Genomic DNA, 13375 nt, shown 5'->3' on the forward strand with positions numbered 1-13375 from the left:
CCTATCCGAGTTTTAGATCTCCATTTTTCATATACTAGTTCAAGATAATGTAAATTAATATAAGCATACAGTAAGAAAAAAATCTCAGAAGCAGGTTCAATAAAAATAAATTATCCATCAATTTATGTATTAAATAAAATAAGGTAAAGATTAGAAGTTTAAACATATTATCCTACATTATTCCAATTTTACTCTAAATCTAATAATACAAAACATCTCAAACATACTCCATATTATAACATCAAAAAATATTAATTGGTTAAACACATGTGAATTTGAGCAAGTACATAATATTTTGTCAGAATGAAGTTTCATATAATTGTCAAACTGCATTACAAAGGGAGATTGTGTATTATCTCTTGTGGAAATTAATTTTCAATACCTAACATGCAAAAACCACAAACTCGAAATGTCGAGTAAAACCTAAAGACATAATCTTGGTTGTCTTTTGGAAGGACGTGAGAGTGTGTTATTGTTCTCTTATTTATGGGCTGCTGCAGATTGTAGTAGTAATGTTATTGTAGGTAACATGAGAGAATTAAATTTTATTGTTACTAGTTGTTCTTTGGTGCAGGGAGTATTCTTTTTGGTTGTGAAGGGAGTAATACGATTGTCCTCTTAGCATGTAGTAGTATTCTCGTGCATGTGTGGGTTTATATAGGGATGAGAGGGTGTGTTTATGCGAGTGAGGGAGTAGCGTATTGGAGTTGTGTAGGATTGGGTTTTGGGGGTGTTAGACTTGGTTTAGATGTATTTTAGTTGCTAGAGACGTGAGGGAGTATTAGTTGTATCTAGTAGTAATAGTATTAGGATTTTAGGATGTTTGGTTGATTTAGGATTTATTTGGGATGTTAGGCGGTGAGCGATATTTTAGGTGGCTTTGGGGTGTTTGGGTATGTTTTGGATTAATTAGCTTTGAAAAAATGGCCAAAATCCTCCCTAACCTGTACCCCAAATTTCAACTACTCACCTATACTTTGCGGGGTCCTATAACCCCTCTGAACTATTTTAAAGTGGAATACTTACACCCCTAAAAGCTTATGCCCAGACATTGCCTAAAAGCTTATGCCCAGACATTGTTTCAGGCAGTGAGCTGCACTCGCTGCCATGTCATTTTTTTCTTTTTTTACTCTAAAAAATTAATTATTTAACTTTATTATTTTCTTTTCTCTTTTCCATTTTCCATTTTGCTCCATTTTCTTCTTCAACCACATTTTGTTTTTGTAGTTAATTTTTAAAATTTAATTTTGTATTAAATTATATATGACATTGTGGGTTATGCTAGAAATTATATATGATATTTTGGGTTAAAAACTTTGAGCATTGTGGAGATTATATATGTCGGAGTTGGAGTTCAAAGCTTTGAGATCGCCATTAATGGCAGATCTTGAGCAAAAAGAGAGAAAATTGGAGAAATGGGGAAATTATATATGGAATTATGGGTTAAAATCTTTGAGCATTGTGGAAATTATATACGTCGGAGTTGGAGTTCAAAGCTTTGAGCTCGCCATTAATGGCGGATATTAGGCAAAAAGAGAGGAAATTGGAGAAATGGGGAAATTATATATGGCATTGTGGGTTAAAATATTTGAGCATTATGAAAATTATATACTCGAGTTAGAGTTCAAAGCTTTGAGCTCGCCATTAATAGTGGATCTTGAACAAAAAAAGAGGAAATTGAATACATGGGTTATGAAGATTCGCCAAGACTTCACATACGAAAATGAATAAAAATCTAAACTTTGTTAAATCTTCTTGCCTCCTTAGTTCAAGTGTTTCTTGTTTCCGGTAATCTTTTTCAAATTATCAAAAAACACCATTAATGAGTTCAAGAAAGATGAGAAAATGAAATTGGAGATGAGGAAACTCCATTAATGAGTTCTAGAATTTTTTGTTTTGAGAAAGAGAAGAAGAAGACACGAGAAAATGAATAAGAAAAAGTAATAATTAAAATTATTTATATAAACAATATTTAAAATAAATTTTTGATAAATAATTTTTAAAGAGAGTGAAATACACTCTCTTGTCATGTCCGCTTTCGGGGGCGTTATGACCCCCGCAAAGTATAGGTGTGTAGTTGGAATTTGGGGTAAAGATTGGGGGGCTTTTGGCCATTTTTTCATTAGCTTTTGACATATTATATATTTTAGTTTAGGGAATGTGCATTGAACGTGTATTTAGCGTTTATTAATAAAGGTGAATAATAAAATACGACCAAGCCTTGTTTTCCCTTCAAAATGGACAAATGGACAACAAATATATTTCCTACGTTTTAATTAATTTACCTTACTTTCATTTTATTCCATTTAAAAAAAGAATGTACTCTTTTCTTATTTGGAAACTCTTCGATTTAAACTATGGAAAAATTACCTAAATAAACAACACAGGTTTCTAAACTTCTAAAAATTCCTCCACTTCTAAAAAATTACTTAAATCCCAATTTTTCATACTTTTTGGTAAAGTTAAGATATAAGTTAAAACCTACAACTAATAAGACGATTCTTTACCAAAAATAACCCACTTCTCCTCTCTGTACGCCGCAATTTCTGGTGCGGTTTCTATCCAATTTCTCCATCTAATTCAAAACTTTGAAGTAAGGTAATTTCCCTCACTAAAATCAACTTCAATTTCTTCTAGTCCTTTTTACGTTTTTTTTTCAAAAAAAATATTTTACGATTGCGTCTACAAAGTGAAATTTCTATGTTTTGGTTGAGCGATTTCTTCGATTATTTATTTTATTGGCTTTATTGTTTAAATTACTATTATGAATAGAGATTTGGGGCCTTCTTTTAGTCTTGGATTTTCTCAATTAGAAAGTATCAAAGAATCTCAAGAAGTTGTAAACTTCATTTCTGGAAGTTTTGACTATGAATTTGTTGGCTTTGATGAAAATAGATCAAAGAATAGAAACGATCCTCAAACTATGAAGAAGTTACAGCAAAAGCATGCTAAGAAGGATAAGAATAAAAAAAGTGGTTTTAAGAAAAGGGGATCCAACAGTTCTGCAAGTAAAGCTCCCACCATGAGAAGAAGAGTTGTTGAAGCAATTTTCAGAGATGAGCTTCCTAAGGTAATTGCATGTTCAAATCTGTTGAATTTTAGGCCGAGATACATATTTTGACTTGTATGATACCTTTAGAAATTCATTGTTTATCTGATTTTTTGTTGCCAATTTATATGTATCTTGTGTTTTTATGTTTTATTGAAATTAATATAACAAAAGATAAAGTACGATGTTCTTAGGGTTTTTGTATATATTGTATTGTCTTAACGTAGATTTGTTGCATCTCTACTAATTTTATCATTTTTTTTATTTTTATGGATTAAATTACATTATTAGGGAAATTTTAACTCATCCTATTAGATTTGTAAGTCCATACAATTTAAGATTTAAGGATAAAATTAAAGGAGTAGTCAGCCAAGAAGTTTTAGACTTATTTGAGAAGACTATTTTCGGATGTTATCTCAAAATAAGTGATGGAATGATGAGGTATTTTCATAATGGATATCCAAAATCTCAAATTGTCACATTGTGAAAGTACAATTTTTATTAGTATATGCATTTCGGATTGTATGCTATATATGCCATGTTAAAGTCTATAACATGATGTTTTTGGTCTGATTGCATAAGTTAGATGGATTCTTTCATTAAAAAGCATGCAAAGCAACTTGTTTCTGTCAATTTTGATTATATCCTGCAGTATAGATGTTGGATTTTTTATTCTATTCTTGTGTTGTATTAGATACATAATAACAAAAGATGTATCGTCATATATTAATATGTTTCTTATACAATTGTTGATCTTTCAATTTCCTTCATTTTTCCTTTAAATTTCTTAAAGTATATTTCCATTAGTATATGCATTACTGATTGTGTGATATCTATGATGATATATTAAATTCTATAACATGAGATTGTTACTTTAACTGCACAAGTAAGAAGAATTATTTTAACCTAAAGATCCTGCAAAAAGAAAATTGTTTCTATCAAATTTGATGATTTGCTGCGACGAAAGAACTTTTAGATGTTTTTAGCTACATGTAATTTGTTTTAGATACATAATTACAAAACATGTATCGTTCTATATGAATATGTATCTTTTTCATTTGTTGTTTTTTCAGTTCCCTACATTTTTCCTTTAATCACATTAGATACAAAACTAATTTAATCTGTATCTAAGTAATAATCGTTACAGTTTCCTGCTATAACATATATTTTATTTGATTATAATTTGAACATCATCTAGATGCCATCATGTACTACTTGAGGAAGAAGTACAAGAACAAGAATTTTTCAAGCAACAAATACACTACCACAAATTGCTTTTTCATAGACTTATTTGAATTACTATAATGCTGACGTTGGTAAGGAACTTGCAACTCAAGAATGTTGGAACATTTAAAGAATAATTATGTTTCGATATATGAGTATATAGGTGTTTTTAATTAAATTAGTGATTGCTATATAGGGATTGTAGTATATTTGTAGCTATCTATGCCGAGTATCTGAGAAAGGGATTAGGCATTCCATCTTCTGGTATTGATACTCAATACCATTGTCTAAGATATGCTAGTCTTTTTTGCAATTACGGATCTGAAAAGCGAAGAATGGTTACTTTAGTGAGAATAACGATCCATCAAGGCAAAGTAGCAAGTCTGCACCAAAACAAACAGACTGTGTTTTGCTTATTCAATAATAGTTTATTTGTTTGCTAGTTGGATATTAAAATCATTGATGATTTTATAAACTTTGATGATGTTTTGATGATGTTAGTAATGTTTAGATAAACATACATTATGTTTCTTTAATGATTACAAACTTCTACTTCGTCACCCATTTTAACGCAATGCTGAAGCATTTAAAGATATAATTATGTTTTGATATATATTTTTCTTACACTTTATAAAGACATTGTATTAGATACATATTTACAATATTTTACAATTGTATGTATCTAGAATAATGAAACATATAATACAATATAATAGTAGAAAGCAACACAACATTGCATTATTATATATCTGTAACCGTTTTTTGTTCCTACTGAGACATGTTGTCTCTAAAGTGCAAAACAAACTATAGTAGAACTTAATAGATCTAACTCTTAAAACTATAACATATTAGATTTTACAAGTGATACAAATTATTTAAACTTGTATCTAAAAATTTATATGAGCTACATATTACTAAATTGTATGTCTCTAGTATAAGGAAACATATTTTACTATATAATGATAGTAAGTAACACAACGTTGCATTATTATGTATTTGTAACAGTTTTTTGTTAATCCGAATACTTGTTTGTCTCTAACCTACATAACAAAAAGTACAGAACTTATAGTACCAAATCTCAATAATATTGACAAATTATATTTTACATTAGATAATTTTGTAAACTTGTATCTATAAATTTATGGGAGATACATCCTATAAAAATATTTCTCTTTTCAATCATTTACAATAGCCGAACTACTAATATACAATTTAATAACATTGTCAATTTAATATACCCTAATTTCTATATGATGTGTCACAAAAATGAGCTCATGAAAACATATATAACTAATTAACAAAGGTACAAAAACAACAATTTATTTCGGTAACTATTTTTCTTAAAATTCTTTAAAGTAATAATATCATCAATTAAAATGTCGAATCAAAGAGTTAAAAAATTCAGTAACAAGTTGAGAAATTATTCAACATTATTAATCAGTCAACTATATTGTCACTCCTCCTTTGGAAAGAAGTTACAAGTATGCCAGTTGTGACCTTCATAAACCACGTCTCCCGAAATACTTATTGCTTGATGTCATTGTTTTACTGGATCTTTTGTGCCTATTTTTCTTTAGTCCAAACACAATCCTCCAAACGGTACCGTAGGACATAGCTGAATCAAGAAAAATAAAACTTCAACTTATTTTTCTTCACTTACTGTCAAAAAACAGATAACTAGATACATTAATTGCACAAACATGTATAACATGTATCTAAAACAAAACTTTTATGTTTGTTTCATATGGTGTTATAGATAAAACTAAAACAAAATGAGATATATAATTAATCAGAACTATATAAACTTAGATACAAGATGAGCAAAATGTATCATTAGCATTAAAAATGTATCTCAACTTTATTAACATAAGGACAAAAAATTACTATAAAACAATAGCGAACCAAACATTAGATACAAAATTGAATTAACATAGAGATAATTAACAATAACTAATACATAAAAAATATATCATACCTTTTTTTTGTATGATTTTTTAGCATAGAAATTGTAACGAGCCTCAATTTTTTTCGGGTTTCGTCGATTTCCAGTTCTTCATCAATTGTCGAAATCAGATTTTCGTAAGTTACATATTCGCTGATCACGATTTCATTGCTCTTATAGTTAACATAGTTGATTTTGTTAGCCCAAACACCGGAATGATGCAAGAATACTGAAATATTCATTTCGAATACACAAATAAAAAAATAGCCGATTGATTGTTTTGAAGAAGCCATATGATGTTTTTGAAACTTCAAAACAAATTATGGAAAAGTTTTGAATTATTCATAGACGAAAAAGACAGGATAATTAACGAAATAGATAAGCTAGAATTTAATATTAGATATAGTACAATTAGAATAAATTATTACAAAGAAATTTGCAGTATCATAACTACTTTAGGATAAAATGATAGACTATGAGTATTTAAAATATTGGAGACAAGATATGGAAGAAATAAGATTAATAAAAATACTTATGAAAGAGAATTTAATTGAATATTTTAGAACAAAAGATATAGAATATTTAGAATACCTCCAAGATAATATACAAGAATTAAAAAGACTAAGAGAAAAAACTAAAAAGTATTACAGTAAAGCATTTAATCCAATACCATCTAATCACCCCTAAGAGATGAACATTTATAAAACTAAAATAAATACACTAAAATAAAAAAGTTTAGAGAAGTTAAGAAATATCCACGCACAACAAAAAATAGAAGCATGTTTTAGAGAAGGAATAGATACACCAATAAAATTATATTTAGCAGATGATAGAATTATAAAACCTATAGAAAAAAAGTATAATAACTTCCATAAAAAGAAATTTAATATACCAAAAATTTAAATTTATAATAAGTTTGAATTATTCAGTAGCAATAACAGATAAAAATATAGATAAATCATTAGTATTATATCGAAAAATATCAGGAATAGAACTAACCCCGGGAAGTAAAATATTTACAGCAAGATGTAAAAATCTATATGTATTAACAACAAAACATAAAATAACAGGAAAAAATAAAATTAACAATATACAAATAGAAAGTCCTTTTGAACAATTTGTAAAAATAATTGATAATAATGATCTATTATAGCTCTAATGGATCTATTTTTAGTTATGCGTGGATATTTCTTAATTTCTCTAAACATTTTTATTTTTAGTGTATTTATTTTAATTTTATTAATGTTCATATCTTGGGGGTGATTAGATGGTATTTGATTAAATGTTTTACTGTAATATTCTTTAGTTTTTTCTCTTAGTTTTTATAATTCCTGTATATTATTTTGGAGGTATTCTAAATATTCTATATCTTTTGTTCTAAAATATTCAATTAAATTCTCTTTCATAAGTATTTCTGTTAATCTTATTTCTTTCATATCTTGTCTCCAATATATTAAATACTCATAGTCTATCATTTTATCCTAAAGTAGTTGTGATACCGCAAATTTCTTTGTAATAATTTATTCTAATTGTACTATATCTGATAACAAATTCTACGTTATCTATTTTGTTAATTATCCTATCTTTTTCGTCTATGAATAATTTCATGTCTAAATCATGTTCTAAACTATCTTTTAATTCTAGTTGTTCTATGGTTTTATTTATCCAAATTAATATTTCTTTTAATTGTTCTCTTCTTTTTCTAAGCTGATTTCTATAAATAATTTCTTCGTATAGCCAACTTTGTTTTTCTCTAACTCTATTAATATATTCTAGCATTTTTAATCTATATAATATCCATCTGAATAATAACTGTCTAAATTATTTTTGCCATAGAAATCTATATTTTCTAATTCATCTTCTATCCAATTAGTACTTAGAAACTCATCTTCAGAATCAACTATTTTTTCCCATATTATTTTCTTCATGTCTTCTAATTCTAAGTCTTTTATGATATATAAAACTAGTATCTTACTTTCATCAGATATATAGCTTGTCATATTATCCAAATTATGCTTAGATTTCTACAAATAACTTGGATAACTTAGAATTGGATTCTAGTAATTAATTGCTTTATCACAACATTTATTAGTTGTTTGTTTTAATCTTAATAATTCCTCTATATTTTCATTAAGAAATTCTATATATTTTATATCTTTAGTTCTCATATATTCTACTAATTTTATTTTCATTAGTTTTTCTATTAATTGTATATTTTTCATATCCATTTGTCAATATTCTAAATATACGTAATTTATCATTGTTGATGTGTAGGTTTGGTATGTAATCATTTGTAAGAATAAGTAGGTAGGTGAGGTATGTAATTTATTTTAGTCATAAAATATTCATCAAATATTTTTTCCAATATGATTTTTCTAATATCTACAATTTCTATATCCTTAAGTACATACAAAACAAGTATTTAAAATTTATCTACCATTTCATCAGATAAATAAGTATTCATTTTTCATATGATGCTTTTTTCAAAATATTCCCTTCAATCATACATATAACAAAATATGATCATTTTAGATTACTATATACTAGATTATTCTTAAATAACATGTTCTTCAGTCACTATTAGCATGGTAATCTGGATACTTTTCCCTTAAACATCGCCTCTACTCTGGCTACTCCCCTATCACGGCTTTCTTGCCTCACCGGTTTCATCTTTAGGATGGCATAGTTCTTATGGATTTTTCTCCTTTTCCACTTTGCTAATAAACTTCTTAACATGCTATTTTTCAAATAATTCTACTATAAAGTAACTATCATGAACTTATTTTATCATATCATGATTGTCAGGAATTTATGAATTTAGCTATTCATAATCATAAATAAATATACTTGTTCTGGTAGGTTTGATAATTCTGGGCTTTGTTTATCCATAGCTTTTCCTTGGAAATATATTTATTTTTTATTAAATATTAAAAAAAAATTGTTTACAAAAGAGGAGGCTTGCTTTCAACACATGAAAGTCTTGCCTTTAACTGAGCAAATGCTCTGCTATTTATAATACTAAAGGAAACGCATAAACTTTTTACATCTTTACATCTGTCCTAATATAACTTTACGCGTTACCTATATACAATTTCTAGTCAAAAAGTAATAAAACCAATGATGGTCCTAGGTCTTTACATTTAATGGCAAGTGCCAAAAGTCAAAAAGCCTATCCTAAAAATAGTAAAGCTATTAAATGTTCACATGATTTATGTATTACATATTTCACAAAGTTGGCTTTTTCTTCATATGTCGCTTTCTTCACTTTGATGTTTTTGTCTCCTTATCTTTCCATTATTGCTCTATCTTATTATCTTTTTATCGTGTATCTTCTAGCTGTTGTCCTTATCTTCTTTCTATTGTAGCATCACATCTAGGATAAAGTTGTGTCTACCACTACATCTGCTGGATATGTGGTCATCGTATCTTTGGTCAACCTGTTTACAGAATTGATCTATAGCTTCTTCTGAAATAATTTCTTTCGTAATAGATCTTGTGACCAGTAGCTTTTCTGATTTTAGGATCGTTATGACCCATTTTCTTATCTCTTTGTCATTTTCTCTAATATTTTTACAAGTGGAGTAAACCAATAATTGATTTCTTTTATAGTAAATCCAAATTGGGTTTTGATTAATAGAATTATTTGCTAACTCAGTCAATATACTACTAAGTCCAATAACTCTTTTGTTTCGGTAGAAGTCCGATATCTGATTTTTGGTTATCTTTTCTTCTTCGCATATTTCTTCAGGGATAATATAGTCTCGTGTCATTCCTATCTTGACAACAGTAATTGTCTGTTTTATTTCATCAAAAAATATTTCTGCTGGTGCTGAGTAGAAATGGACATAGAATAACTGTCCCTTCATAATCCTTTTATAATCCATAAATTTTTTGTGAATATATTGAATTCTTGTTAACTATTCTCCAGTAATTGTGTAAACTGTAGATAATAGTCTATAATAGTAACATGAAGAAATTAAGTTTGCACTGGTGCCAGGCAAAGCAATAAGTTTGTTATAATTCTGACATTTTTGTGTAATATATCCTTGGTTTTGATTTGTTAATTCTTCACTCTAGATAGGTTTTGTATTTAACAATTTTTTTAAGGTTTAAATATTATCAATATATGTACTAGTGATATGGTTATAAGTCTTCTTTTGTTGATTGTGTGATTCGGAATATGTGTATATCTGGGGAGGTGTAGATGACTCCGATTTTTGTATATTTGGTGTATATGGTTTTGAGAATATCTGGTTGAGGTTATAATTCTTTTTCTTTGTTAGTTCAGGTTTATTTTGAGTGACTGTATTTTTCCCTTGGATACATCACTTGCACCTGCAGCTGTAACTATAATTTCGTTAGTAATTTGAGTTTTTAGGTGTTTCTCATCGTCACCTTCTAGGTCTAGTTTTTTAATGTGCTCTTCCTGCACAGTATCTTTGCTAATAGCTTCTTATTTTTTATAGTTCTCAACCTGCACTTTTATATTTGTAACTTCAGTAGTTAATGTGATAACTCGTTCTTGTAATAACTTTATTTCTTTAAACACTTGTAATATTAAGTCTGTTTGGGTATCTTTGACGCCAGCTTCTTCCATTGGTAAATCAGTTTAAGTAGCTTTGTCTTGATATGTAATCTGCAATAACATTTTTATCAGTCTTGATTACTTCAATCGTAAATGTAAAATTTAATATATTCAATACTAATCTCCGAATTTTCATTATCGTAACTGAGTTTTGTATTTTTCTTGTTAACCACCATCGAACCTGGGTATTATCTGTTCTCACAATAAATTTGTTATATACAATATATGGTTCAAAGGTTAATAAACATTTATATAATGAACATAATTCTTTTCTATTTATTTCCCATTTTATTTCTGTTTCATTAAATGTTCCTGAATAATATCTACAATGATGTTCTATTTTTTCATTTTTGTACCTATATTTAAGTACTCCTCCATAACTATATTCACTTGCATCTGCTTCTACTATATATGTAAATTTTTTATTTTCGTCTGGGAATTGTAATTTTGGTAATTCTTTACAAAGTATTTTTATTTTCTGAACTTATTTTTTATCTTCCTCGTTGTAATTATATTCTACATCTTTTTAAAAAAATTTCTGTAAAGGCTTTAGGTTTTCTGCTAATTTTGATATATATTCTCTTACTTGGTTTACTAATCCTAAAAATGATTGTAATTTTTTTTTGTCTCTAATTCTTCTTTTGAATTTATTATTTTTTGTACTATATGTTGTTGCATTTTTACTCCACTTTTATCTATTTATATCCCTAAAATTTCTATCTGGTTTTTCATAATTTCATCTTTCTTTTTGCTTAAACTTATTCTTGATTTTTCTATTATATCTGTAAATTATTCTAGTAATTTTAAATGTTCTTCTTTAGTTTTTGTATATAGTAGTATATCATCTATGTTTACTATACAATTAGGTAATTGTTTAAAATAACTATCCATAAAATGTTGATATCTACCTGGTGCATTTTTATATCCAAATTGTAATACGTTCCATTCATAAAATCCTTGTGGTACCGTAAATGCGGTTAATTCCTTAGAATATTTATCTAACTTTAAGTGATAAAATTTGGATTTATAGTCAAATTTATTAAAGTAGTTATATCCTTATATTTTTCTTATTTTTAATATCTTATTTGGTATTGGATAATTATATGTCATAGTTTTTGCATTTAAATTTCTATAGTCAATAACCATTCTACTTTTTACTTTTTTTTGTTCACTATGTTTATTTACTATAAATGCTGGACTATTGTGTTTAGTATTACTTTTTTGTATATATTATTTTTCTAATAATTCATCTATAAGTATTTTAAATTCTTTTAAATCGTCAAAATTATATGTTAATGGTTTTTGAGTTATTATTCTATTTTTATCTATTAGTTTAATTTTTATAGTAGTTTTATATTTTCCCCATCCTTTTAATGGATTTTCACTATATAATTATCTTAATTTTTTCTTTATTATTTCTACCTTATCTATTGAAAATATAGTTATTTCTTTTTTATTTATCGAAAATACAACTAGCTCTACTGTGTCTTCTGTATTTTTTATATTTTCTAACTTTTGTGTAATTTTTTTTACTTTCTTCTATCCAATCAATTTTCTTTCTTATTTTATTAATATTTCTTTTTTCCCTTACTTTTTGTTTACATGGTGTTGCAAAACCACCAATCTGTTTTAGTTATTATATATAGATATAATTTATCTAAAAATGGCATTCCTAAAAGCATATCTTTTTATGTTAGTTCGTAATTATAGATTTCTTCTATTGTTATTATTTTATCCCATATCTGTATTTTTACATTTTTAGCTTTATATGTAATTAAAATTCCTTCATTATTAAATCGTTTGACTACTATTGATCTTTTTAATTTATCCTATTTACTTTCTGGTAAACAGTTGTATCTACATAAGTTTGCTTTTGCTCCTGTATCTATCATAGGTGTATAATAGCTATTATAATATCTTTCTATTATTATTTTTACAAGTACATATATTTTCATATCATGTTAAAGTTCTTTTTATGAATCATTTCTCTTTATTATATGTAATAGATAATTGTGTATGTTTTATATTGTATGGTTTTACTTGTTCTAACCATCTTATTCCTAATATTATATCTGTTTTTTCCATTTCCTCCTTTCTTCACTTTTTACTAGATATTTTGCTATATAATTTTCTTCTTGTCCTGTGTTTAAGAGTATTAAATATTCTTTTTCATTTATTGTTCCTGTTATATAATATTGATTTGAATTAACTGTTAAAGTTGTTTCATAACTTGTTCTTTTTTATGAGCTTGATGATTCTGGTTTTTCATGAGCTATTCTTTTTGTTGTGCTTATTCTATCATTTATTATTTCTAAATCTTCTTCTATATCTATGTCTTTGTAACTATAATCATTATTGTCAATTGTTTTTACAAATTGCTCAAAAGGACTTTCTATTTGTATTTTATTAATTTTATTTTTTTCTGTTATTTTATGTTTTGTTGTTAATACATATAGATTTTTACATCTTTCCGTAAATATTTTACTTCCTGGGATTAGTTCTATTCCTGATATTTTTCAATATAATACTAATGATTTATCTATATTTTTATCTGTTATTGCTACTGAATGATTCA

At 26.8% G+C, this 13375-nt stretch overlaps 1 pseudogene; it reads left to right on the forward strand.

The window, feature by feature from the left end:
- The first annotated feature begins 2764 nt into the window (after positions 1 to 2764).
- LOC107876516 overlaps positions 2765 to 13375 on the forward strand; it is a 68501-nt pseudogene continuing 57890 nt past the window's right edge.

This window comes from Capsicum annuum, chromosome 7 (genome assembly GCF_002878395.1).
Source record: "Capsicum annuum cultivar UCD-10X-F1 chromosome 7, UCD10Xv1.1, whole genome shotgun sequence".
Taxonomy (NCBI): domain Eukaryota; kingdom Viridiplantae; phylum Streptophyta; class Magnoliopsida; order Solanales; family Solanaceae; genus Capsicum; species Capsicum annuum.